General features: G+C 40.5%; 1 long non-coding RNA gene and 1 other non-coding gene across 2 annotated transcripts; one reads left to right on the forward strand and one right to left on the reverse strand.

Annotated features, from left to right (window-relative positions):
* The first annotated feature begins 1,640 nt into the window (after positions 1-1,640).
* LOC118351194 (uncharacterized) lies at positions 1,641-23,934 on the forward strand. Its single transcript, XR_004806243.2, has 3 exons — positions 1,641-1,833; positions 12,923-12,995; positions 23,669-23,934. It is a non-coding gene; the product is annotated as an uncharacterized LOC118351194 (long non-coding RNA).
* On the reverse strand, positions 15,781-15,971 carry LOC112665141 (U2 spliceosomal RNA). The gene has a single exon (XR_003140246.1). It is a non-coding gene; the product is annotated as a U2 spliceosomal RNA (small nuclear RNA).

The following is a 23,934-nucleotide window of genomic DNA, read 5'->3' on the forward strand; positions in this document are numbered from 1 at the left end:
GGCAGGGAGAATCTCTGAGCAGGATTGCAGGAAGAGGTGCAGAGGTGCTTGGCCACAAGTTCCAGGTGCAGGGAGAGTGGAGGGGCGCAGGGAGTGCTGGAAGGTCCCATCACAGACCAATGCTCACGGTATAAGAATTGATTTCTGGGGAGCTCAGGGCTCAATTTATATAGTCTCTCTTCCCCCTTCTCCTCTTTCCTGCTGCTTCTCTAGCAATGGGGATTTGGATCACCACCTGCCAAAATGTTTGGTTGGAGCAAGGAAGATGGCTTGAGACTATCTTACAGAAGAAGATGTGGCCTTTGGACTCAGATTTTGCTTCTTCTCTATTTTTTGCTGGCAGTCAAGGTTATTCCATCCTAGGAATTCCACATACGTAAACTTCTATCTCCCTCTCTTCTATCTCTGCTTGAACTTGGACAATTCAATGTCTTGAATGGTCTCATTCATTTCACGTGGTAAGAAACTCAGCAGGTTCACTCTTCTGGGTGTGTATGGATGACAAAGAAGTGTGGCTGCCATCTTGTTTAGAGAACCTGAAGAGGCCAATAACTAACTCCGAGATCTGAGAGGTGACTTATGGGGGGAGCTTGCGGCACCACAAGAACCAGCTGATGAGAGATTCCTGTCCACCGAGCCTTCCTGACACCCTTTCACACCACAGTGGGAACGGCCCTGTCTCAGCAACACTGGCCCTCTGGGGATTTAGGGAGGAGGGGAAGGCAGGGAAAAGACTGCCCCCCTACAACCCTCACTCCCATTTCCCATCCCACCCACTTCACCAGCCCCAGGATTGGCAGGGGGGCCAGTGGCAGCTCTGCAAGCTGTCATTCACCGGGCCCGTTGTCTGGCGCAGGTGTTTCTAATAAGGGCTCCTTCAGGCTTGCTTCATCCAGGAGGATGTTTACAAGAAGGTCTGATGAGAAATTGTCTCCAAATGCTGTCTTGTAAGCAAGACGTTAAGAAGGGGTTGGGGGTTAGTGCCTTAGGCTGTAAGCAAGCAGGGCTCCTGGAATGGGGCCTGGCCAGTGCTCCCTCCACCCCCAGTTCTCTTGGCCAGGACTGGCAGGCTGGGGCCTGGGCAGGCCTGGGCCTACTGCCAAGGGTGGTGAGCGCCATGGGGGTTGGTTTCAATAAACAAAAGCAATAATGTTGGAAGAACCTCCACAATAAACAGAGAGACTGGGACATCCCAATTTTGCTACCCAAGCCCTAAGGCCTTTTCTCTGACTCTGTGATCTTTCTTTGGCCCCTCTTCCACAGGTTGGGGGGCAGGCAATCACAGGTTTTATTATCACCATAGTGAACAATCCACACATCATTAAGGAGCATCTTCCTGGAGAAGCCCAGAGAAGGAAGGGAAGGGTCTTGTATCCAAGCCTTCACACAGAGAATCTTCCAGTGTGATTAAACCTCTGGGGAAAAGGTAGGGGATGCACAGCAGAGTTGGCAAACTTTTTCTGTAAGGGCCAGATAGTAAATATTTTCACCTTTGAGCTTCATACAGTTCCTGCTGCAACTATTCATGTCTGCCATTGTTTTGTGAAGGCAGCCATACACAACATGAAAATGAGATGGGGCGTGGCCAGATTTGATCTGCTGACACTAGTTTGCTAACCCCTGATGTATAGGATCAAATGAGTGCCAGAAAGGGGAAGTGACCAGTTGAGATTACCCACCCTATGGGTGAGTGAGCAGGATAATCACCCAGGCTCCTGACCCCTCTACCCAGTAGTCTGCACAGAACTTGTGTGACCCAACTCGGTGTAGCTGTCCAGGATGGCTCCCTAGAGACCTGAACCTGGCACAAGGGAATTGTACCCCATGGAAGAGGTCAGTATGTTCAAAGTTAGAGAGGAATATGTCAAGTTGGACATATAAATAATAGGAGGAAGGAATGTAGCTGGTTAACCCAGTGTTGCTGGGTAAAATCTCCTGGTGCCTTCTGTGAGTCATGGAGACAGGACATAAAGGACAGTATCAAGTGTCCAGGTTTAGGGGCTGCTGCATGCAGGAGCCTGGAGATGATCCCTCTATGAATACCATCCCTGTGGTTGCTAGCTGTGTGTGTCACAGGTCTGTAGGGTGAGGCTGTGTTAGAGAATAAAGTGCAGTTGAACTCGTGTGAGGTATGGTTCAGGTGTGGGGAGGTTGAAGGGGATAGAGCGAGGCTGGATTGGGAATATTTTGTGGTGGGTTAGTATGTATACAGGATTTGAAGGCTCAGTGTAGCCAGGGGTTCACTGTGGCTAGGGGGAAATCAAGGAACAGTGGGTGGATTGGGGCTGCCATCAGAGTGCCCTTTCTGTGGAGGAGCAGTGAAGTTTGGCAGAGGGTATATAGCTTGCAGTCAGGCTGGGATCAGTATGACTTTGGGCTAAGGGTAAGAACATGGATGGGGTTTGAGGGTCCATGTATGCTCAAGACAGGATCACTCTGAGGTTAAATTTGGTGGATCATTCTTCATTGGGACTGATTGTGAGGTGAAGTTCTGGGGTTAAGGGTGTGGCCCTGTTTGGGGGTTAGAGTGACTGATTATGGGGTAGCTGGGATTAAGACCATTATTTGGTTGAGGTTCATTACTGGGACTGAGGTCACTGGGTGGCTAAAGTTCATAAGGTCAGTGAGTGCTCAGGTTGAGGTGTCCATGCCAGCGGTCCTAATTGGGTGGTGGGCATTCATGTAGGGCTTGAGATAGGAGTGACAGACAATGGTTGGGATTGGGAGTCAGCGTGTGGTTGGAAAGAATGGTGGCCAGCATTCTTTGTGCTTGATTGATTGGCATCTTGTTGCATTTAGACGGTTAGCATGTGTCCTGTTTGGAACTGGGGGCTGGTGTGTATTAAGGGCTGGGTGTCTCCAAGTGTGATTGACTTCAATGGTAATATGTGCCCGGACTACATATTCCAGTGTGATTGTAGGTCAGTGTGGGTCACTGTGTGGCCAAAGATGGAACTAAAGCATCAGTGTGTTGTTGGCACTGGAGGATCAGTATAACCATACTGATTATATGGGTCACCCATGGTTGAGGACTGAAGATATAGTTTAGTGTGTGGGTCTTTGTAAAGTTGTGTCATTAGACTGAAGGGTCAAGGTACAGCCGGGTTTGAGGGTCAGTGTGTGTTTAGGGATCAGTAGGTCGTATCATTCATATTGACCTTCAGTTGGAGGCGGTAGGGCTTGGATGAAGTTGGGGATGGGGAAGAACAAGTGGTCTCCTGAGGAAGACTCCCAGAGGAAGGAAGCTTCATAAGCAGAGACTCCAAGGCTGAACTGGGATCGGCTCATGACTCGGGTCCTGGGTTCCACGTGTGGTGGGGTTTGGAGGTCAGCAGGCCAGCATATGACTACGAGGGTAAGAAAAGATCATAGGAGTTGGTGGAAAGACTGTGTATGGGGAGTTATTTAGGGTGGAGAGTTCTGGATGTTGGCTTCTCAAACTGGCCTTCTTGGAGAATGCTGAGGCCAGGGGAGGTTTAGGGATCAAATTTACTTGCATATTTGAACAAAACACTGTAGCAGATGTTAACATTGCCCGGCCCACCCCCACTCCATAGTCAATGTACCTTGAATGCCCATAGTACTTTGCTCAGGCACCTGCAGCTCTGCCTGGGGATGCTGTCAGACTGTGGGTGCAGGTTCCATCTTCACCAGGCAATCCCCAGAAATGCCTGGAGCTACTGCTCCCTAGTGATAGCCCAGCACTAATGACAGGACAGGTAGGAACCGATGGCTAACCACTCCAGCTACAGGCTCTCAGCAGGGCTGAGCCCCTTCCCTAAAGTAAGCAGCCCCTCGTTCACTAATATAGCCCATGTGGGCTTCCTTCCCTTCCCCAGTTCACATCCCCACCCCCATAGGGTGCTTCCTGGGATCATGGACCAAAACAAAGGACCTGCCTCCATATCCTTGTCTCAGGTTTGCTTCTGGGGAAACTGACCTAAGAGAAACATTTTTATAATAAAGCTAACAAAGATATATTATGGGAGCATGAATTTTACATGGCTTTCCCAGATAAAGCAAAACACCATGATGGAGAGTGCGTGTCTCTGGCCCCAGGATTCTCCTCCCTTACTTTGCCCAGAGGGGCTCTGAGGTGTGAACCAGGGTGGAAACCAGAGGCCAAATGTGCCTGGAGGTGAGCCTCCCAGGCAAACAAGCTGGACCATGAATCTAGGGTGGGATGGGGGAGCAAACAGGAGCTACTGAGCACAGCTGTGCACTTTGGGAGCTCAGCATGTGGCTGGGCAAGTGTGCATTGGGATTTGGGGTCTTCAAGCTCTTCTTCCATCGTGGGGCCCATGAGGGATTGAGGTGGCTTGGCTTAGGGCTAGGTCTCATTGGGGTGGCTCCTGTCCTGATGAATTTGTGGGAGATAATATGCCGTTGCTGTGGGGTGGCCAGAGTGACCCAGCATCCGTCCTTACATGGTGAGTGAGACAACCGAAGCACACTAAGGGTTGGCACATAACTGAAGTCAGGAGTCAACAACCAGGATTTACCTGACAGGAGGGCTATGTAATTGCTTTGAGGGTACAGTGAGTCATTGGATTTGGGGTTGATATTTGAAAGAGTTAGGATAATCCAAGGGTGCTATGAGCACGGCTGCCCATCCAGTGGATCTTTAAAAATGCCCTGCTCTGGTAGACGCATCCCTGACCCAGAAGGCATGGTAAATGGAGTATAGGCTGGACTTCAGCCCTCACTCATCCTCTTGTCTGGGTGCCTTTGGGCAATGACCAACCTATACAGCTCCATGTAGAGGCCCTGGAGGTGGTTGGGGTCTCGGATCAAGGGCTTCAGGAATAGCTGCATCCTCCAGCCTCCTCCCCAGCCGTCTCCTCCAGCTGTCCTGTTCTTCCAAGAGGAGGCTGGGCAGGTTTCTGCAGTGTGAGCCCCTGCACCCTGTGAGGCTTGGGAGTTGGCTTCCTGGAGCGAGGGTCAGGGTCAGGGTTCGAGTCCTGGCCACGTCGTATATGTGTCAGAATGAGCAATGCCTTTTTAGGTCACATATACTTTGGACTTCAACACTGCTTTATGTAGGCCATAAAATTAATAGGTGGGAACGAGATTTATGGGCCCCACTGGGCTGTTCTTTGCTTGTTAGGTTAAACACACTGATTTCCTGGTACAAAAGTGCTTGTTAAAATAATCTCCCCCAGCATGTTCAGAGGGGACATATCTGTCTTGTTTGGAGGGTGGAGAAGAGGCCGTGGCACCCCATCCCCACCTCCGAGGCTGGCCCACCTGTCGTGGCCTCCCCCAGCCCCAGCTGTGCGTATGATGGAATGAAGGATGAGGTTTCTGGGTGGGGGGTGATCTAGGGAAGGAATGTGCCTCTGTGCAGATAACGCCAGAGCCAGACATGCACTCCCATCACCCTCCACCCTGAAGAGCCAGTAGCCTTTGTTCCTGCAATATCTTGAGAAGAAAGGCTAGAAGCATGGGGGGGCGGGGAGAGTTGGAGGGAGGCCTGGGGTTGTTGGAGCAGAGCGAGAGGTTGCCCTCACTGCTGCTTCTGAAGACTGAAGACTTGAAAGTCAGAAATGGAAGCAGAGAGGAGAGGTGGGTCCTGCTGCCTGAGCAACCTTGGGTGGCACTGTGTTTGCAGGCCAATGGGTCCCAACTCTACATGTCTGCCCACAACCCTCATCTATCACAGTGTCCTGAGGCATGCACCCTCTCTGAGTGACTCAGCCACTCCTGGGATGGAGATTGTATAGCCATCTCCTGCCCTGATGGGCGTACTCTGAGGATGTGACTGGTGGGGTCACAGGTAGAGTGGGTTATGCAGAGCTTGTAGGGGACTTCTGGAACCAGGTGGTTAACAGAGCTGCTGGGCAGAGCTAGGTGGTGGGTCTGGGTAGAGCTTAATTCAGTCAATGGCAAAAGAGTGACAGGATGCATGTACAGGGCAGGAGGAAAAGCCCATGCTGAGCCGACTCCAGATTAGTGCTTGGCCCTTAGCATGTCCATGAGACATGCCTGCGGGCTGGCGGCATGCTGACCGGGGTGCTCTGAATCCTCTACTGCCCTGTTCAGCCCTCTGAAGACCACACTTCCCAGTCTTCTAACATTCCCCAAGGCCTGATTCCATGGATGGGGAGGTGCACACTGAATTCCCCTCACTGCCCACAAGTCCTCATGCTTTCTCGGGCTCAGCCTCCTGCAGCCTGCTGTTGTTCAGCCTCAGAAACTCACTTGGATGGCCCTCTTCTGGGCTCCTGGTGCCCTTTGTGTTTGATATTCGTGGTCATGGCACTACCCACGCCATGCCTGATTCTTGTTCCTTTTAATCCTTATGATGTTGCCGTGATACCCAATTATGAACAAAACTGAGACATCCATTAATGTCCAAGGCTGCTCAGTTGTGAGCGGAGCAGCCAGACCTGAGTTAGGTCTGAGGACCTGGTCAGTGGCCGGCCCTATACCTGCTCCCTCTAAGGACCTCCCTGCCCCATCCCAGGGCTTTTGAGCTATCAATGGGGCAGCAGGAGCAGACATGCTGTCCAGTCTCTAGTGCCCAGTATGGTGGGGCACCCATGGTGGGAGCTTGCGGATTGAGATGTGACAGCTGTGCACTGCTCTGAATCCAGAGTTAGGCTTCTAAGTTAAGAATCTTGGTGCCCATATCTCCAGATCTGTGGCCTTGAACAAGTCACTAAACCCTTTTCATGCGTAAAACAGGCTAATAATAATACTTACCTCATGCAGTTGCTGTGAAGGTTCAATGAGATGCTCTTTATAAAACATTTATGACAATGCCTGGCACCTAGTAAGAGCTCAGTAACTACTAACCTAGGGTCCTAACCTACTTTGGTCACCTTCTTGTTCTGAAATACTGCCACCTGCTGGTGGGTTCCAGGTGCAACCACCATAAACCATCAGTGCCCAGAGCCACGGAACACCCCAACTGGCACACACCTTGATTCCTCCGTTTGGACCACCCTCCTCCCCTCCACAATAAACCACGCTCCTCCTCTCCTTCCAGACTCTGCACAACAGCACCTCCTTCTGGGAGCTTTCTTGATTATCAAGCCGGCATGCCAGGGAGCACAGAGCCAAATCTAGCTTCTCCCTTCTGTTCTCCCATTCCCTATTTGTTGGGTTACATGGATTTTAGAGACAGGCAGATGTGGATTTGAACTCGGATGCCAACATTTAGTAGCTGTGTGAAATGGAGCAAATTACTGAACCTCTCTGAGCTTCACAATTGAAGAAATTCTCCCAATAAACAGTCATTACTATCATTATTCATCTTCCGTCCTCTTGTCTCGGTCAGCTCCTTCTGTTCCCCCCATGGCTCCCAACAGGGCACTGCTTGCCTTCTAGTCCCCGACTGTCCATGTCTTCATGGCGGGTTCTGAAGAATTTTCCCTGCTCGTAGTAATCACAGGGGAAAAGAAGCAACATGCACAGAGGGATGGGGGTTATGTAAAGGTTAAAACCTATTGTGATGGGGGCACAAAAGGACCCAGGTCCCCACTCTTGGTTCTGTTCTTGCTTCCCACGTGTTTCGTCTAAGCCCTGCTTGGAGGGGGCCCAGCCTTCCTCGTCTCTTCTGACCACACCCCATGTTCTCCCAAAGCAGCAAGCTGGAGGAGCTTGGCTTCCTCCAAAGCCTCCTGGAGGGGATCTCGTGAGGATCAATCTGTAAACGTGGGGGTTGGACCACAAAGATCTCCAAGGCCTTTTCTAGCTTGGGCGTGCTTTGCATCTGAGTCAACCATTTTTTGATTTAATGACTTCCAAATGTCTGCTTAGGAGAACTTGATTTTGCACCCGTGGTTGACACTGAGCACCATGCCACGTTGACCCAAGCACACCTGCAGGGCCCTGACGATGGACTCGGTGCCCTGCTCTTGCTGGAAGATCAGTACTTCATTCGAACCCAGTCCAGAGAGGTCCGAGACTGGGGAGATAGTGCAGGTTCAGACTCTGGTGGGAGAGGCATGCCTGGGCAACAAGGTAGACTTCTTAGTCTTGTCATCACTCACCTCTGAGATGAGTGCTGCACCCACTATGATGGGAGGGCCCCATGCAGACCACTGCGACCTAAAATATACTCCCCGGGCCCGAGATCTATTAGTTCCCTTCTTTTGCGTTCTCCTCTATGGGTTCATCTCAAACCCAGCCTCGTCTGGGAAGGGCAGCACATTTTGTGCCGTTCCCTGGGGGCTGGGTGAGTTTCTCATGCCCTCGCAGGCAGCCTGAGAACTCACAAGAGGCAGAAGGCTTTGGGGAAGGGCTCCAAGGGGGCCAAGGCTGGGGAGCAGACATTCAGACAGCCTGTACCGCGGTGCAGAGCCTGCCCACAGGCCTGGTGGATTAGAAGGGGTATTTGGTGAGTCCATAACCAGCCCGCAGCGGCGGGGAGCTTTGCTCAGACTTTGTAGACCATCCAATGGCCTCTTTCAAAACAGGATTTTGATGAGTTAAGTGTAAATGAATCAGAAACACATGGGTTGGATTTCCCTCCAAATGCAATGGGGTTTGAATACAGCTCAGGGAGGGAAGGGGGGTTCTGGGGAGGAGAGACGTGGCTTAATCAAACAGGTCTTTTCTCCTGTTAATGTTTGCCACCACTGCCTCAAGGCTCCTTGTCTCCTATCATTTCACCCATCCCACCTCCAGTGGGGGAGACCTGGGTCCTTGCTTCCTGGGCTCAGCTGAGGACCCTGGGCCAGCCCTGCCGGCGTCAGACTCAGGGGGAGCTGGCCTCACCCGGCCTCCCTCCGGCTGCTGTCCAGGACGCCTGGCAGAAGCAGCTGGAAGGCTTTTCTCTGGAGACAGCGCTTCACTGCTCATCCTAGACTTCTGAAGTGGGGTGACACAGAAGGAGAGTGAGCCAGAGAGAGTGCAGGGTGCCACACTTGGACTTACAGAGCGTAGACCTCAGTCTTAGAATGTCAAGTCTCATGAGGAGGCAACCTTTTAGACAAGACTAAGTCCTCATCAATGTAAATCACACGTGTTATTCTACTTTCTTATACACATCACACTCTTGCTGGCGAACACATTTTAAAAGTAGAGAGAAGCAAAATAACAAAATAAAAGCTGTCTGTAACCGCCACCCGAGGATGACTTGTTAATATTCTGGTTCAGCTGCTTCCAGGCCTATATGTGCTTTTTAAGAAATAGAGGTTTACTGTCACGCAGGATAGAGATACTAAGGTGTATCAGTTAGAACTCTGAGTCTAGAGGAGACTACCTGGGCTCCAATCTCAGCTCTATCACTTACTGCCTGTTACATCAAGTTTCTCGAGCTTGAGAACCCACAACTGATAACAACAACAACACAACAATAACAATATGGTATTTGCCAGAATTGAATGGAATAACATTCATAAAGTCCTGAGATAAGTGTCCAATGCATAGGAGCCGTTCCATAGTTGTTAGCTCGTAGTGTTTCCATTTTGTATCCTACCTTCTTACCTATATGCCATCTGCTTCTTTCGTGATTAACATTCTCCATCACGTGATTGAATGGCTGCATTCTTTCAATGGTTATTCATCCAACCACTTCCTTTAAGTGTATGTTACAAATAATATGGTGATGGACATTTTTCTGCATCCTAAGGGGGTTTAAGCTGGAGTCTGAGTTTTTTCATTTAAGTTTCCTTTTGCATAAGTGATTTTGCATGAGAGAGAATTAACCTGGAGAGTATTTATGTTTGTGAATTTGCAGGGATACAGGGGATTTCTATTCCTAGAGTTTTGCCTTTTATACCATGTCTAATAAGTGGAATATAGTATGTGGTGTTTTGTGTCTGGCTTTTTTCATTTTGCAAATGCTTTTGAAATTCATTCATATTTTGCCTGTGTCACTCTTGCATTCTTTTTTATAGCTGTGTACTATTCCATTATATGGATATAACAATTTTCTTATCCATTTACTAGTTGACAGACCTTTGGATTATTTCCAATTTGGGCCAATTATTTTTTTAAAGCTTTTATTTATTCATGAGAGACACACAGAGAGAGAGAGTGAGAGAGAGACAGAGACACAGGCAGAAGGAGAAGCAGGCTCCATGCAGGGAGCCCAACGTGGGACTCGATTCCTAGTCTCCAGGATCACACCCTGGGATGAAGGCAGGTGCTAAACCACTGAGCCACTTGGGCTACCCAATTTGGGCCAGTTATGATTAAAGCTCCTAAAAGTTTACCGATCAGTCACTGGTGGACATATGTTTTCATTTTCTTGGGTAAATTCCTAGGAATCCAGAATCACTGAATCATGTTTAGATATTAACTGTATTTTTAATTTTATAAGAAGCTGCCACATTGTTTTCCTAGAGCCTGGGCTATTTTGCATCTCCAGAAGCAATGTTTGAGAGTTCTGATCAATAACATTCTTCTGCGACACTTGGTAATGTTAGTTATTTTTTTAAAGATTTATTTATTTATTTATTTATTTATTTATTTATTTTAGAGAGAGAGTGTGTATGTGCATGTGGGTGGGGCAGAGGAGGAGGGAGCGGGAGAGAGAATCTGAAGTAGATTGTGAACCACACTCCACTGAGTGTGGAGCCTGATGCAGGGCTCAATCTCACCACCCTGAGTTCATGACCTTAGCAAAAACCAAGAGGTAGATGTTTAACCAACTGAGCCACCCAGGTACCCCAGTAATGTTAATTTTTAAAATTTTTGCCATTCAATAGGGGTGTAGTGATATCGCATTTTGGTTTTAACTTACATTTTCCTAATGATTAATGATACTGAGCCTGTTCTCATGTGCTTATTTGCCACCCATATATTTTCTCTGGCTCGGTGTTTAGATTATTTTCAAACACATTTTTAGATTAGGTTGTCTTCCTATTAAGTTATAAAAATTCTTTACAATTTTTGGATAAAAATTCTTTAATATATATATGCTGTAAATATTTTCTCCACACCTGCATTCTTTTTTCTTAGAGTCTTTTGAAGAGCTGAATTTTTTAATTTGATGAAGGCCAATATTTATCATTCTTTTCTTTTGTGGATTGTGTTTAAACTCATAGTTTAACAATTTTGTCCAATCCAATCACAAAGATTTTCTCCAGAGCTTTTCCCTAGAAGTTTTATAGTTCTAGAACTTACATTTAGAGCTATGATGTGTTGGAGTTAATTTTCATATGAAGTGAGATAGGGATTGAAGTTAGGTTTCGTTTTTTGTTTTTTTTTTTTTTTTTTGCATGTGGATGCCCAAGCATCTCAGCACCATTTGTTGAAATGTTATCTTTTTTCTAATGAATTATTTTTGATCCTTTGTCAAAAATCAATCAAATTCATGAGAGTCTATTTTGGATTTTATTATGTTCTATTACTCTATTTGTCTTTTTACCAATACTACCATTTTGATAATTATAGTTTTATATTAAGTCTTGAAATCAGATAGTATGAGTCTTTCAACTTTCTTTTCCAAAATTATTTTGGTTATTTAAGTTTTCCTTTGCTTTTTCATATATAGCTTAGGGGTACTTTGCCTATTTCTATCAAAAATCTCACTGGAATTTTTATTGAAATCTCACTGAAACCCTAAACCAATACAGGGAATATTTTTGAATTTTGGCAGTTTGACTAATATGTTTAGATTTTATTTGTTTCTTTTTAATATTTGTTTTTCCTCTGAGTTTCTTGGATCTGTGTTTGTTGTCCTTCAGTAATTTTGGAAAAGTTATCAGCCGCTATATCTTCAAATGTTTGTTTTTCCAAGTTTTCTCTCTTCTTTTGGGACTCCAATTTGATATTGTCCTACAGCTTTTGGGTCTTCTGGATTTTTAATACTTAAGTTTGGAAAATGTCTATTAAGCTGTCTTTAAGTTCAGTGATTCTTTTCTCTTCTGCATTTAGTCTATGGATAAACCCGCTAAAGGAATGCTTCTCTAGCTCGGATATCACATCCCTCATCTGTAGTGTTTCTATTTGACTTTCCTATAGTTTTAACCTCAGTGTTGAAGTCCCGTTAGCATGTTGTCCACTTCTCCCATTAGGTCCTTTAAAATATTAATCACAATTATTTTAAGGTTCCTATTTGATCACTTTAATATCTGGGTAATCTCTGGGTCTAGTTCTGTTGACTACCTTATCTCTTGACAATTTTTTTTAATTACTTTTTTGTGTTTCTTGTAAACTTTTGTTGAATGTTGTACATGGTGTGTAGAAAAATAGCAGAGACTGAGATAAATAGTACTTTTGCCCAGAGGTGGGCATGATTCTTTTTCTGTGAGACCATTAATCTGTGTAGAGAGGTGTGTGGTCATTGAGTAGCTCAAGTTGATGTTTGAACTGAGTTTGAGTATCGTTTTTGCTATAGTTACTTTATCATGTCTTGCAAATTCCTCTAACAGTGGGCTGATACTATTTGGGCTAGATTTGACCTGATTTGATCTGATTTTCTACCTGATTGGTAGGCATTTTGTTTTGTTACTATATTTCTCATGTTTTTGTATCATGATTAATCTATGATTATGAAATCAACTAGATATAAAAATATCTTTATATTCTCTGTAAAAGTTTATGTATCATGGAAATCCTCAATTCCATGAACATTTAAGTGATAAAACAGTCATTGTACCATATTTTGAGATAGTTCAACCTTTTCAATTTGTTCCTTAATTATTGGTCTTTTAAGGCATTGTATTTCTTGAATTTCTTATGGCAATTTGTATTTTCCAAGAAAATTGTTTATTTTATTGAGTTCTTTTATTGACTGGATTTATGACCCTTGGTATGGCATGAGAAAGGAGGCCCTAGGTAGAGTCTCTGGGAGCACCAATATTAAAGAGCAGAGGAGGAAGAAGTATTACAAAAGAGTGTAGGAAGGTGAATCCTGAGAAATGTGGAAAACTAGGAGTCTGTAAGAGTCTGAAACCAAAGGAAGAGAGATTTTTTTCAAGATTGAAAGTAATCAAAGTTGGTTCATATTTCTTTGCCACATTAGGTAACTGAGAAAACTAGAAATTTATCCAGAATTTTGAAGAAAAAAAATGAGATTCAAGAATTCTATATATAAGGTAAGTTGTCATTTGTGTATTAAGACAACAGAAAACATTTTTATTTACATACATATTCAGGAAAAATACCACACACCCATCTTCTATGGAAAAAAAACTTACTTAAGAATGTAATCCAATTAAGAAATAGATAAAATGAGAAAGTTCACAAATGAGGGAGTCACGTTATAAAAGAAACTGGGGACTATTGAAGCAATATGGACACAGAACTAAATTTAAACTATTGCAATTACTGTTGTGAAGTGGACTACTTTCTCAGTTACATTAAAATATATATATAAATGGGACACCTGGGTGGCTCAGCAGTTGAGCGTCTGCCTTCAGCTCAGGCTCAGGGCATAATCCTGGAGTTCCGAGATCAAGTCCCACATCAGGCTCCTGCAGGGCCCTGCTTCTCCCTCTGCCTATGTCTCTGCCTCTCTCTCTGTGTCTCTCATGAATAAATAAATAAATAAATAAATAAATAAATAAATAAATCTTTAAATATATATTTATATATATATATAACTGATAATGATAAAACTAAACTAAAAATGTCAAATTATTTTGGCAAAAATTGAGAGGAGGAATTTAGAAGTATAATGTAAACATATACCAGTTCTTCATCTTTCATAGGGATATCTTAATAATACTCTTTTTAAAGCTATATTTTCCTGAGGTATAATTTACAATAAAATGCACACGTTTTAAGTGTATGCGCCAATGACTTTTGACAAATGTGTACAACCTCATAACCACCACTACAGTGAAGATAATTGACCTAGAAGTTTCACTTGTACCCTTACCTCTGTCCTTTATCTCTGCCCCTGACCTCAGGAAACTATTAATTTGTTTTCTATTTCTCTAGATAGTATTTCTAGAGTTTAATATAAACAGAATCATGTAATATGTACTCTTCTGTACCTGGCTTCTTTTCTAGTATAATATAATAAGCCTTGAAATCAAGTATTGTTAAGTCCTTCAATTTTGGTTTTCTTTCAAAATCATTTTGGCTATCCTAGTTCCTTTGCTTTTCCATATAAATTTTAGAATTAACTTGTCAATTTCTATTTAAAAGCCTACTGGAATTTTGATTGAGCTTGCAGCTAAATCTATAGATTGATTTGGGCAGAATATACATCTGAATGATCCTGAGTCTTCTGATACATGAATGTGATCTTTCCCTTCATTTACTTAAGTTAAAATTTTTTTCTCAGCAGTGTTTTATATAGTTTAATTTTATCTCTAAATGATCCATATCTTTGATTCTATTGTAAGTAGTATTTTTAAAGGTTTAATTGCAAGTTGAGGAAGTTCCCTTCTATTTTAGTTTACTGAGAGCCTTTATCATGAATAGGTGTTGGATTTTGTCAAATGCTTTTTCTACATCTAGTGATATGATCATGTGATTTTTCTTTTTCAGCCTATTGATATGATGGATTATGTTAATTGATTTTTGAATGTTGAACCAGCCTTGCATACTTGGGATAAATTCCACTTGATCATGGTGTATAATTCTTTTTGTACATTATTGGATTCAAGTTGCTAATATTTTGTTGAAGATTTTTGCATCTATGTTCATGATATTTACCTGTAGTTTTCTTTCTTTTAATGTCTTTGTTCAGTTTGGGTATTAGGGAAATGCTAGCCTCAAAACATTACTTCTGAATTATTTCCCCTGCTTCTATCCTCTGTAAGAGATTATAGAGAATGGGTATCTTTAGACGTTTGGTAGAAGTAAACAGTGACCCCATTTGGGCCTGGTGCTTTCTGTTTTGGAAGATTATTAAATATCAGTTCAATTTCATTAGTAGATATAGGCCTATTCAGATTGTTTATTTCTTCTTGTGTGAATTTTGGCAATTTGTACCTTTTTTTTTTTTTTTTTTTGAAACCTAGATGAAACGGAATTGGTCCGTTTCATCTAGGTTTCAAATTTGGGGGCATATAGTCATTTGCACCATGTCTTTATTATCCTTTTAATATCTATGGGATCTATAGTGATATCCTTTCTTTCATTTATGGTATCAGAAATTTGTGTCCTCTCCTTCTTTATTAGATAGCTTGGAGAGAGGCTTATTAATTTTATTGATCTTTTCAAAGAACAGCTTTTGGTTATCTTGACTTTCTCTATTAATTTCCTGTTTTAAATTTTGTTGACTTCTGCTCCAATTCTTGATATTTCTTTTACTTATGTTTATTTTTTATTTAATTTGCTTGTCTTTTTTCAGTTTCTTAAAACAGAAACTTAGGTTATTGATTTTAGATCTTTCTTCTTTCCTAATGTATATAAATATCCCTCTAAGCACAGATTTCACCATATCTCACAAATTTTGATAAAAGCTGTATTTTCATTTTCATTTACTTCAAAATATTTTAGATTTTACTTGAAATTTCTTCTTTGACTTATGTGTTATTTAGAAGTGTGTTGTTTAATTGCCATGTGCTTTGGTATTTTCCAGTTATCTGTTACCGGTTTCCAGTTAAATTCCATTGTGGTCTGAAAGCAGACACTGTATGATTTATATTATTTTAAATTTGTTGAGGTGTGTTTTGTGGCCCAGAATGTGGTCAGTCTTGGGTGGTCAGTCTTTCATGTAAGCCTGAGAAGAATACGTATTCTGTTATTGTTTGATGAAGGAGGGTATAGGTTTTTCTTAGATTTTAAAAAATCTTTGATTCCTTGTTTGTGGAGAACTTTTAATCATGAATGGGAGTTGCATTATGTCAAGTGTTTGTCCTTATAGATTGAATGTTATTTATTATTTTTTACCTTTACTTTTATTTTCTTTATTTTTTAATAAGGTGGGGGTCCACCATTCCTAAAGGTACTGCAATATCAGGTTGATGCACAGGTTGGACAGAGCAAGCTCCTATTCCATCTCCCTGCTCCAAAAATCTATTTAATATATCGTCCCTGGATAGATAATATATCAGACATTAAACTGATAAGAACAGATGCTGCACTTGATCTTAGCCAAAAGGCTGAGAAATGATCACCTTTATTTTTAATATGATGAAATGTATTGATAGGATTTTTTAATGTTAAACCAACTTTGCATTCCTGGAAAATGCTTCATTCGGTCATGATTTATGTATGTATTACCAGACTCAATTTGCTAGTATTTTGTTAAGGATATTTTTTTAAGGATTTTTTTTAATGTTCATGAAGGATATTGGTCTGTTGTTTTTTCATCTTCCAAATGTTTTTATATAGTTCAGCATTATAATAATACTGACTTCTTCCCCTATTTTAAGAAAGAGTTTATGTCAGATAAGTTTTTTTAATAGAAATAAATATAATTCATGAGTGAAGTCATCTGAGTTTGCAGTTTTATCTGTGGTACTATTTCTAATCACAAATTCAAATTTTGGAATTTTATTTATTGTGTATATAAATTTATTCATTTGCTGCAAATTATCATAAAATTACTGTCATAAACTAATTCCTAATATTATTTTATTACCTTTTAGTGTATATAGGATCTAAATGAACTCCCTGTCTTTTATTCCTAATATTGGTCATTTGTGTCTTCCTTTATTCTTGATAAATTTAGTTAGAGATTTCTTTTTTTTTTTAATTTTTATTTATGATAGTCACAGAGAGAGAGAGAGAGAGAGAGAGGCAGAGACATAGGCAGAGGGAGAAGCAGGCTCCATGCACCAGGAGCCTGATGTGGGACTCGATCCCGGGTCCCCAGGATCACACCCTGGGCCAAAGGCAGGCGCTAAACCGCTGCGCCACCCAGGGATCCCCTAGTTAGAGATTTCTAATTAAACAACATTCTTTTTAAAGAACCAACTTTTGTTTTCATTGATTTTCTTTTGTGTGTTTGTTTCCTATAACGTTTTTTGTTGCTCTTACCTTTATTTTTTTTCTAATAACTTTAGGCTTTTTTCTCTCTCTCTTTTTTTGGTAACTTCTTAGATGGGCTAATTATGTTATTAATTTGGGGCTTTTCTTTTTTTCTAGCATAAACAGTTAGTGGTATGAATTTACCTCTAAGTACTGCTGTAATTATATCCCACAACTTCAATAAACCCTTTTTTTAATGGGTGAATAATATTTCACGACAAGAGATATATACATATATCTACATTGCATAGCACGTTTATACTAAATATGTTATATTAACAATATTCTAATTATCCATTCATCCATTAAAGGACTTTTTAGATTGCTTCCATATCTTGGCTATTGTGAATAATGCTGCAATGAACATGGGTGTGCAAATATTCAGATAAATACTGAAAAATGGGATTGCTAGATCATATGGTAGTTTTGGTTTTAATTTTTTGAGGAATCATCATACCATTTCCTACAATGGCTGTATATATTTATATTACTACCAATGGTGTATAAGGATTTCCCTTTCTTCACATACTCACTAATATTTGTTATTTATTTTTTTTATAATAACCATGCTGACCTGTATGAGGTAACATCTTATTGTGGTTTTGATTTGTATTCCCCTGATGATTAGTGACATTGAGCACCTTTTCACATACCTGTTGGCCATTTGTATGTCCACCATCTTTTTATTTATTTTCTATTTGTCCCAGTTATTCATTTTTTTCTCCTTTGAATTTTTTTTATTCTATTTTGCCTCCACTATTATTAGCTTCTTTATTTTTAGAGATTAGAGAGTGCTATCGGTTTTTTTTTTTAAAGATTATTTATTTATTTATTCATGAGAGACACAGAAACACACACAGAGAGGCAGAGACACAGGCAGAGGGAGAAGCAGGCTCCATGCAGGGAGCCCGACGGGGGGACTCGATCCTGGGACCCCAGGACCACACCCTGGGCCCAAGGCAGCGCTAAACCGCTCAGCCACCTGGGCTGCCCTATCATGTTTTTTATTTTTTTTATTTTTTATTTTTTATTTTTTTTATTTTTATTTTTTTTTCCTATCATGTTTTTTATATGTCTCTCGGTCTACCTTCAAATGGCATTGTACTGCCTTATGGAATACATTTAAGATATAGGTTTTCTTTAAATTTAAATTATTGAACATATTCATAATAGCTATTAAGAGAGTAAATAGTTAAATATTAAGTAATAATTACTTCACCTAAACCATCTGGGTATCTTTCTATTGAATGATATTTCCACCTGATTATTGGTGACCCGTTTCTGCTCCTAGTCATCTCGAGAAATTTTAGATTAGAGGTTGGACATTGTAAGTAATACATTCTTAAAACTCAGGATGTTGTTGTCTTTTTAAAAAAGCATTGGCCTTTGTTGTGGTGGGCAGCAAAGTTACCAATGATTTAGTTTGATCCTTTTAAGGCCTTTTTAAAAGCGTTTTTCTGGTGGGCTTTTAATTTTTTTAAGGATTTTATTTATTTATTCCTGAGAGACACAGAGAGAGAGGCAGAGACATAGGTAGAGGGAGAATGGGGTTCCCCACAGGAAGCCCGATGTGGGACTCAATCCCAGGACCCCAGGATCATGACTGAGCCAAAGGCAGACACTCAACCACTGAGCCACCTATGTGCCCCCTTTCTGGTGGGCTTTTAATCTATGATTTAGTCCTTCTGTTAATGTGTGATTCTTCTTTGGCTCTCTACTGAATGTACTACATGTTCAATAAGGACTCTTCCAGCCCTGGTTGAGATCTTAGAATTATTCACCTTCTGATTCACTGTTTATTCTTTTCCACTCTCATGGAGCTTTATTCAACACACAGCCATTTTAGTATTCATCAAAGACTCCTAAAATGATTCTTGTGCATATTTCTCAAGCTCTTTTTCTGAATAGTTTACCCTACCTGGGAATTCTTCCTCTCAATAGGTTAGCTGCCTCAGCATCCTTGAACTCCAGTTCCTGTTTCCTCAACTCAGTGAAACTGCCATACACAGCTTGGGATTCTCTCTGTGTTCTGTGGTCCAGAAGGTGCCTCCAGGCAGAAAGCCAATTCAATCCCTCATTTGTTTGTTTGTTTGTTTGTCCTTCCTGAGCTACCTATTTTCTAATATCTGGAAGTGCTTATTTCATGCATTTTTCTAATTTCTAGTTATTTAGGGTGGAAAAGTAAGCCCCATCCCTATTAATCCATTATCACTGGAAGTAGGAGGGTAAGTGCTCTTTTACTCCTTGACTTGGGTAATTATAGACATACAGACTTAAATAAGTTGCATAAATTAGCTTTACTGATTTTCCTGATGTTTACTGCAAATATTACCAAAATACAGACGTTTCAACCTAGGAAATAACCACTCTTAACATTTTGTGTTAACGTGTCTTTGCAACTATTGTCTATCCTTAGTGACATTCATAAGTATGAGTTCATAACTTTAACTTTGTAGTGGATGATGAAGCCTTGGTAACTGGATAAATAAATAAAAATGAATAGTATAAATCTTGGAATAGAGTTATCCAAGATAATAATGTTATCACTATTTATAAATAATATGATTACCTATTTAGAAGGCCCAAGAAGATAAACTAAAATGACTGGAAATAGTAATATTTTTCAAAATGAAAAAATTTAATGCCAATATTAACTACAATTGATTCTTGAATAACATGACGTATAGGGGCACCAACCCCCTTGTAGTAGAAAATCCACATATAACTTTTGACTTCCCCAAAACTTAACTACTAATAGCCTACTATTGACTGGAAGCCTTAGTGATAACATAATCAGTCAACTAACACATATTCTGTATTTATAGGTATTATATACTGTATTCTTACAATAAAATAAGCTAGAGAAAAGAAAAAGTTATTGAGAAAATCATAAGGAAAAGAAAAATACACTTATAGTACTATATACAAAAAGTCCAGACTAGTGCAGTTCAAACCTGTGTTGTTCAAGGATCAACTGCAATTAGGAAGTATAATGGAAAAAGATATTTATTTTAATAACAATGAATATATGCAATGTCACATAAACATGGAATTAGATTTATGGAAATATGTTGAAAAATTTGTATGAAGAAAATTAAAAGGCTCACTTGAATTCTTTAAATCACTAGTAAGAATATTATGTTCTTATTTAGGAATATTAAATACTAAATATTGTCTATTTCTCACATATTTAACTATAAATTATTTGTAATCTTCATCAAAATCCATATAGGATTTTTTAAACTAGGCAGAATGTTTCTAAAAATCATTGAAAGAATAAGGTTTGATAAGATCCAGGGAATTTTTGAAAAAAAAGAGAGTAATGAAATGGGAGTATTCTTACCAGATATTAAAATTTATAATAAAGCTACAATAATCACAATCGTATGGAACTAGTGCAGGAATAGACAAAACAGTTCAGTGAAACAAAAAGACAAAGCCCAGAACAAGTCCAAAAATATTCAAGAATGTATTGCAAAATAAGAGTGGCATTTTAAGTCAGTGGGGAATGGATGAATTTCTTTAATAAATACATTTGCATTTTCTATCTAATATATTTTGGGGCAGGGGATATATCAGGAGTTAAAACATAATTTGTGTCAGAATAAACCCAGGTAGGTCAAAGGCTTAAATGTAAAATATGAAGCTTATTCAAAGGGTGGGAAACAGATACTCATATATTTTTGGTGCACAGTAATTTGCATAACCCTTTGGAGGACAATTTGGCAATATCTTATATCAATATTTTAATAACAAAGAGATGACCATATACTTTGGCCCCACAATTCCTTTTCTATTAATTCATCTGGTATTTTATGTAGATATACTGGCCCATGTGCACAAATAAATATCCTTGGAAAAGAATATTAATGGCAGTATTATTTATGATCGTGTAACAAAATATTAGAAGAGAACTTTTCTTGGTTCAGGACACCAAAGTGAATGTGCCACAGACCCCTTTCTTTCTGTAGATTGATGAAGGAATTTGGCCAAGAATCTGTTCAATGATTCTTGAACTCCTCAGCCACATCAAGGATGAAAACAAGGTCTGAGACTACAAGACTGGGGCTTGGAGGAAAGGATTCTTTAGAGAGCTGTTGCCTTTTTGGGTCTTCACCTCAACTTTGGGGGACCAGTAGGGAAGATTGCTATGAAGACTAGGAAGGAGAATTTCAAGGAACTTCTTGGGGAGCTTCAAAAGACTTTTCCAGGAGTGGGAGAAAAAGGAGACTGGTGCCTGCCCCAGGTATGGGGGTGCTAAAATGGCCCGGGGTCAGGGGCTGACTCTTCTGAGAAACCCAGAAATCAGAGAAGGTCTGTCTTGCAGCTTTAGTCAAAACCCTGCAGTTGCACCTGGGTTGGGATCAGAGAGTGTTAGGACAAGGGATAAATGAGTGTTTCTGAAGTCAGATATGTACTGAAGACCAGCATAGGGTGTCCCTGGGCCTGATTCAATAGGGCTGCCCCATAGGCCAAGGAGAACTTGGTAGAACAAAGCTGGTAATGCCAAGAAAGGAGTCTAAAACAACAATTAGTAACAGGTCAGGAGAACTGCAGGAAAGAGCAACTTTCTAGAGCACTTCCAACAATCACACATAGTTCCTTAAGAGAAGGAAGCAGCGGGACCATCAGCTAGGGACAGAGAACTCAGAATCACCCAAACAATGATAACCATCCCCTCATTCCTTTACCTTTACTCACCCTTTCCCCCATCTTGACTCTTGTGGGAAGTGAAATCTCAACTAGCAGGGGAATCATGTAAGGAAGAGAGGCAGACAAAGGTCCCTTTCCTATGGCAATCTTCTTACCAGTAGCTAACAAGACACTAAGTCAAGTTCAGGGGTTTGATCTGTTACATGTAAATAAAGATTATAATTTCTGAACTGAGGCTGTATTTTTGACTGAAAATGAAAACCCACGAGAACAGCTAGTGTTTTTGAACAAAGGCAAGAGGTGTTATTCTAAAGAAATACTTTTGGATTTGGGATTATCATGGTTAATGGGAGAAAAAGTTTTATTTTGAGTATATCATTAGGTATGCTTGTTCAACATACCAATTACAGCAGTAAAATACTGGGAAAGAAAAGACTAGGTAAATACACTGATGTGTTCATATAGTAAAATATTATGCTAGTGCTAAAATAATCAGGAAGTTCTTTATGCACAGATAAGGAATGATCTCCAAATAATGTGTTCAGTAGGGATAGAGGTAAGGAATAGCCGAATTTATGTAGTATGCTACTGTAAATGGGGATAAAAGGGTGGGGGTAATGTAAACCATACACATGGTTTACACTTAAGTATCTCTAGGTTCCTAAGAAACTGGTCACAATTTGCCTGAAAAAGGCAAGTTAGAGACTGGGGAATAGGTAGGAAGGGACATCTACCTTCTCTTATGTGCATTTGTTACTGAAATAAATTGTATGGTTATTAAAGTACTAGGGAAAAACAGGTTACTATTCATTTATCAAAATAAGATTTAAGTTGTTTCATAATTTAATCTTACCATAGAATTACCATTAAACAGAAACCATACAGAAAAAGAGAATTGAAAGGAGTTTAAATCTTTACACTCTTGAATAAATACCAATGGGCCATAGTGACAGTGTGTGTGTGTGTGTGTGTGTGAGAGAGAGAGAGAGAGAGAGAGAGAGAGAGAAGTACATTTTTAATGAGCTACAAAACATTAAAAAAACATTCTCTCCCCATCTCTGCCATTCTCCATGTCCTCCACATGTACAACAGCTTGTAGCTACAAAATTTGGTATTTATTCCACTCTTCAATTCCCAATCAAAATTCATTCAGAAACCAAGAATGTATGGTTCAACTTCCTCACTCCTCTTCTGTGGCTATACATTTTGTATATGCAAAATACATATGTACCCTTGATCCTTCTGATTCTTCAGCTTTTTGTACCAAGTATTTTAAAATATGACAGAAAATCAGGGATCTAAGTAAATAGGTACAGAATATTCTTTGGCCTGGAGGAGGGTAGGGAAGCTATGAAATATTTATACATTATCGTTCTGACATTTATATAATGTTGGGTGGGGCACACCTTTCTAACAGAAAACTGAATATAAAGGAAAAATGATTTATTTAACTATATTAAAAACAACTTTTGGAGAAAATCTGGTACAAGGACTTTTTCTGCTATGTATCAAGACATTTCAAAAATATAATTATTAAAATGTGCTGTTGGTGGAGGCATTAACAAGGATACCAGTGGAACAGAACAGAGAATGCAGAAACAGGCTCATTCATATACAGAAATTTGGTATGACAGAAAATGAAATGATGGGCTAGTGGCAAAAGGATGAACTATTTGCTAAGTGGTCCTGGGATAGCAGGTTATCCATATGGAAAAGAATTTAGATCCTTACCTCACACCATATACAAAATAAATTCCAGGTAGATTAAAGAACTAACTATAAAAAGCGAAAGTTTTTAACTTTTAGAAGAAAATATAGGAGCCTATCTTTATGATCTTCATATAAGGAAAGTCAGATTTCACACACACACACACACACACACACAGCCCAAACCCGAAAAAAAAAGAATGTCAGCCTACATAAAATTTTAAGATAGTTCTCAACAAAACACCAGACAAATTCCTAGGCCAACCATAGACTATGAAACAATTTATAATTTATAACGTGTATAAGTATAAAGGATTGCCACAGTTAGTTTAGAAAAATAAACAGAAGGATGGGCAAAGTATACACAGGTTTCAGGAAGAGGGAACGCCAGTGGTCAATAAAAGTGGTGAAAAGACAGCCCAACTGACTCATACCAGGAAAATACAAAAGTAAAACAGTGAGATTTTTTTTTCCACAGCACTGACAATTAAAAGTTTGGTACTACAATGAGTTGGAGTGGAGAAACAATACTCAGGAGAGAGTAAAATGCTACCGCTGCTTACAAGAGCTGTTTGGCACCATCTGGAGAATCTGAAATTGTGCATACCAGTGACCCAGACAATCCTCATCTCACTATGTTCCTGGAGAGACTCTTATACATGTAATATTCATTTAAATGTTCTTATAATGAAAATTCAGAAAAATAAAAACTCTAAGTGCCCAACAACAGGAAAATGGATAAAT

This window comes from Canis lupus, chromosome 17, assembly GCF_003254725.2.
Source record: "Canis lupus dingo isolate Sandy chromosome 17, ASM325472v2, whole genome shotgun sequence".
NCBI lineage: Eukaryota > Metazoa > Chordata > Mammalia > Carnivora > Canidae > Canis > Canis lupus.